The following is a 5,705-nucleotide window of genomic DNA, read 5'->3' as shown; positions in this document are numbered from 1 at the left end:
CCATATAATTGGGCAAAATAATTTCCTAATAATTGTTTTGATTTCTTCTTCATTAGTTGTGAATTCACTCTGGCTCAGATTTGAGACTATTGTATGTTATGAATTGCAGTGTTTTTACTGTACATACAAAATCGTTAAATGGCTTGGGATTAGAACAGAAATTCCAAGAATTTCTGAACTGTCCCTAGACATACTTCTGCCATTTTGTACTACATATTTATATGAAGTGGCATTCTCAGCATGATGATTATAAAATCTAAATATTGAGCAACTCTGAAAAATGTGAAGATGCTCCATGTCCTGCAGTATCAAATATTCCTCCAAGATTTAATTCTTTATGTAAAAATAAACAAACACATCTATCTCATTAGTATGCAAATTTGCTTTTGTCTTTAATAAATGATAAAATTATATGTATACCAAAGAATTATTTTAAAATAAATTTCTTTGTGATTTATTATCAGTAAATGTTGGATTTGTATACTTATTTTGTATACCTATATACCTGGGGCCTCATAAAAATTTCTTACGTGAAAATGTGTTGCCAGTGGAAAAAGTTTAAGAAGCCTCACTGAGCAAAAGGACACTCTTCTATCTAATGAGTAGTTTTGATCTCTTTGAGGAACTGAATAAGCACCTTATCTGGATACCAACTACATGCTTTATCTTGATATGGGTCCTGATTTGAAGGAATCAATAGAGGTTAAGAATAGCCAAGATATACTGTTACAACATGAATTCTTAATTTCTTTTAGCAGAACTAAGGCCTTAGTAATACATGCTTGCCCACAAGGGAGAGGATTGTTGATGAGGAGATGACTGCTTATGAAGGTAGTATTGACTGCTTATCAGTAAGTTTCTTGGCTTATAGTAGTGGTTGTATTGTAATTACAAGTTGGGGGGAATTCAGAGTGCTTTTCAAAGGTGGAAATAGCTCTTAATGAGTTTTCTTTAAAAGTCCTCATTTTCTCAGCATTCGTCATTATAATTGGTTGTTCAGAAAAGTTTCATGAATAAAGTTTTTTCTTTGAACAATAAATTCCTTTCTGTTGAAGATAAGTAATAAAACTAAATTCATTCAGCATTTTCAAGTACTCACTTGCAATAAACCTTTACTAGGCCTATGCAAATGAGCATGGGTATTTGTGTAACCCACATAAGCTTGGAAGGTCCTTATCTCAACTTCTACTCTTTCTCTCCCCCATTCCCTTTCATGGGCTACATCTCCCTCTCAGGAGTGGTATCTAGGGATGCTACTAAGAAGTGGGGGTGGAGATGGCATAGAGGATTCTCTAATGCCATTAGCTCTAGCCTAAAGCCAGGGTGCTTCCCCCTCCCCCCACCAAGATTATCAGTTGATATGCCCAAAGGGCATACCCTTTGACCCAGCAGTACCACTTCTAGGGCTGTATCCCAAAGGGATCATAAAAATGGGAAAAGGGCCCACTTGTACAAAAATATTTACAGCAGCACTTTCTGTGGTGGCAAAGAATTGGAAATTGAGGGAATGCTCATCAATTGCAGAATGGCTGAACAAGTTAAGGTATATGAATGTAATGGAATACTACTGTGCTATAAGAAATGATGAGCAGGGGGCAGCTAGGTGGCTCAGTGAATAGAACACTGGTCCTGGATTCAGGAGGACCTGAGTTCAAATCTAGCCTCAGACACTTAACACTTACTAGCTGTGTGACTCTGGGCAGGTCACTTAACCCCCATTGCCCAACCAAAAAACAAAAACAAAAAACAAAACAAAAAGAGATAATGAGCCAGTGGACTTGAGAAAAACCTGGAAAAATTTGCATGGACTGACGTTGAGTGAAATGAGCAGAACTAGGAGAACACTGTGCACAGTAACAGCACATGTTGTGTGATGACTAACTTTGATAGACTTAACTCTTCTCAGCAATGCAGGGATCTAAGACATCTCCAAAAGTCTCATGATGGAAAATGCTATCCACAGCCAGAGAAAGAACTACTGAGTTTGAATGCAGATGGAAGCATATTACATGCTCTTTTTTTCCCTTCTGTTTTGTTTTGTTTCTTCTTTCTTGTGGTTCCTCCTATTGGTTCTAATCCGTCTTTACAACATGACTAATGTGAAAATATGTTTAATAGGAATGTATATAGAGAGCCTACATCAGATTGCACACCATCTTGGAGAGGTGGCAGGGAGGGAGGGGGAGAAAATATAAAACTCAAAAGCTTATCGAAGTGATTGATGAAAACTGAAAATAAATTAGTTAATTAAAAAAAAGATTATCAGTTGAGAATCACTTAGTGAGCTTTAAGTAATTTTTTAGAAAGGTTTTTTGACTAAGATGGTAGAGTAAGAACAATTGGTACAAAAATATCCCTCCAAAGGTCTGTTGTACACTTCTCACATGGAGTCCAGAGGAAAGTGGACTCAAGCTCAGACAGCACATGTGGCAAAGTAGAAACTTAGAGTTCCTGGTTTCTGGAAGTCCTTTTCTCCCATTCATAGGGTGCTCAAGAAATTCCGTGTAGTGATACGTAGCAAGATGATGCTCTGTATAAAGGATACCGAAAAACTTAAAGGCATGGAACAGATGTTTTGTTAGGTTCTATATTTCTGAGATAATATAACAATCCCAAAAGGCATGAACACCATAAAGTAATAATCTATAATGTCATCTGAAGAGAGTCTGAGGTAAAATTTTATAATTTGGCAAAACTCAGATGATCACTGCCAGATGTTATTGATTATAGGCTTAACATTTTCCTGGAGCCCTTGTTGATCTATGACTTGGTACCAAAGACAATCCAGAGGTGAATTTTTTTCAGTGGTATGTGGAATATTTTTTACTGTCAGGGTTGTGCTGTCCAAGTCCAACTTCCTTAAAATTAAGAGGTTACAAAATTATCCTTTCCTTCCCCTTTTTCCCATTATCTCTTCTTTCACTCCAGTATCTCATGAAGAGGTAGTTTTAATCTTTGCCAGTGCTGAATATGTGCCCTTGGAAGACCAGTTCAAATTCTACTTTAGACATTTACTCAGTTTCCTCATCTATAAAACAGGGTAATATTAGCACCTCACAGGGTTGTTGGGAGCACAGCTCACATGCCACCTCTTACATGAGAAGTTTTCTGATCCCTGATTAGACAGAGTTACCTATAGATATAGGTTTTACTTTGTATGTATTTCATGGTTGTTTGTATACATGTTGTCCCTCCACCTTCTACCCAGAATGTAAACTCTTCCAAGGGAGACTTTTATTTTTGTCTTTGTATCATCAGTGATTTGCACATAACAAAGACCTAAAAAATGTTTAGTTGAATTGAATCAAACTCTTTTAAGGAGGGAAGGAGATCACGTAGACGCATCTGGAAAAGTACTTTGAACAATATGATCATGGAGCTGATGTAGTTTGTGGGTGCTAGCAACCCCGAAATGCAAGGGTACAGGGTGGGTCTGCCTCAAAAGAATTCAACCACTCAAGCTTTTCAGTCCAAGTAGCAAGTTTGTTGTACACTCACTGATTGGGCAAGTTTTCTAGTAAATCTGTGGTACAAGCCGGCCAGATTCTAAGAATCTGGGCAATTTAATGGGGTAATTTTATACAGAAAAAGACTGTGAGAAAATCTAGATGGGATTAAGGAGTGGCAATTAGCCTGGAGTAAGCCTGGCGTAGACAATGAAAGGAGTTTAGCGGCCAGAGAGCCCCAGTAAAAGGGCAGTTAAAAGGATTATGGACTGGGATCTGCTGGATGCCTCAAGAGAACAGCAGGGATGTAAGCTGCTGAAATTTGTGGGAAAGTTCCAGGGCTTTCCTTTTAGGGGTCCAGATCCCAAAGACATGGGCTTTTCCTTTCAGGGGTTCAGATCCCATACCCTCTTGTGGCCTGAGAGGTTGAGACCCCTCAAAGACTGGAGTATAGGACAGGGTTTTCTGGAATGAATTCACAGATTCAAGCATTCTTTGGGTCAAGTTGGCAAAGATTTATTAGGCTATATAGCAGGCAAGGATTCTTAAGGAACCTACGAGAGACTGAGGATGGAGCTGGAAAAGGGCATGGGAAAGAAATGCCAGGGATACTGATTAGGTCAACTAAAGGTACAGGAGTCTTTGGGAGCTATGGATGGGAAAGTGTAGGGAGTATGCCAAACAGGGAGGGAGATGTCAGAGGCATGGATCTTGGGAATCTGGCAGGAGGAAGAGTCCCTGGGCCACCCAGGGACAAAACTCCTTGGGCCAGGCAGCCCTCTCTCTCTATCCTGATTAGAGAATACTCTTCAACAAGGGAAAGTTTTCTCACAAGACAGGAGCTTACTTTACTGAGGAACTGGGAGGCTTCCAGAGACATGATCTTAGGACTGTGAGCATCCCAGCACTCTCTCACCCAGCTTTGTGTCACCAGGAAGAGAGATAAGTGTTTTGCTGAGGCCCAGTCATGAGTAATTGCTAGGCACAGTATCTTTGGGTTGGGAGAAACTGCCAGGGATAGTGTTTCTGAGGCCAGGGAGAAATTGGGGTCCAAGCACAGGCACCCAAGCACTCCATCAACCCCATCAGAGCTAAGGCTGGAAGCTACCTCAGAGGCCATTTAATCTAATCTGGTCATTGTGTAGCCAGAAACGTGGTCCTGAGGAGGTTAAATAACTTGCCCAGGCTCATATGGGTAGTGAGCATCTGAGATAGCACCTGAATCCAGGTCCTGAACCCTTTCTAGTTTTCTTAAATTTTGAGATACTCTAAGATGCGATGCCACTTGGCTTCCCTGCTCTTCCCTGAACCAAACACTCTCTCTCCAGGCTGTATTTTTGCTGGCTGTTTTCCGTGCTTTGGAACTCGCTGTCCTCTCCTCTGTCTTCTGGCTTCCTTCAAATCTCAGCTAAAATCTCACTTTCTGAGAGCAGCCTCTCAGTCCTCCTCAAACTTAGCTCCTTCCTTCTCAAACTATCTCCAGTTTATCCTGTATATATACTTTATTTGCACGTAGCTGTTGGCATGTGGTCTCCACTAGACCGAGCTCCGCAAGATCAAGGACTGTCTTCTGCTTTTCTCACAAACTCATCCTTAGCTTGGTAAAATACCAGAAAGGGGCCCATTGGGGCAAGGAGCCACTTTGGCATCCATAAAGAACGTGCTTTAAAAGGTTGGCAAAGAATCCTGCTCTCATTTGAACCTGACCACCCTAGGAGAAAGGTCCCACTATATTATGTTACAGGCTTGGGGGACCAGGAGTCTGGAAAACCTGGGTTCAGATCCTGCCTCTGATAATTAATAGTGAGCGGCCTTGAACCTCTATCTGCCTCAGTTTCCTCATTTGTAAAATGGAGATAACCTTTCAGGGTTGTTATGAGGATCAAATGGGATATCTGTAAAGCGCTTTTGCAACCCTTTAAGACCTATAGCGATGCTACCGATTATTATTGTTCCTATTTTAGTATGGAGGAAAAAAGAGGCACAGGCAGAGGTTAAGTGACTCGCTCAGAGCCCCCACAGGTACTACGTATCTGGGGCAGCACTTGAACTCATGACTCCAGGCCCAGCGTTCTCTTCACAACCAGACCTGAGAGGTAAGAGACTTAAAGCGCTCCCCAGACTGGACGTAAAGCGCTCCGTAGATTTTAAAGCGCAAGCAGAGGCGCGCAGGTACGGCTGCCGCAGCCTCGGGGCGCCGCCCTGACTTCTCCGCTTCGGTGGTCTCTGACCCGGAAGCAGCCGCCCCCCCCCGCCCCC

Source organism: Phascolarctos cinereus, unplaced genomic scaffold (assembly GCF_003287225.1).
Source record: "Phascolarctos cinereus isolate Bilbo 61053 unplaced genomic scaffold, phaCin_HiC Scaffold_4;HRSCAF=312, whole genome shotgun sequence".
Classification (NCBI taxonomy): Eukaryota; Metazoa; Chordata; class Mammalia; order Diprotodontia; family Phascolarctidae; genus Phascolarctos; species Phascolarctos cinereus.
This window is presented reverse-complemented; position numbering follows the sequence as displayed.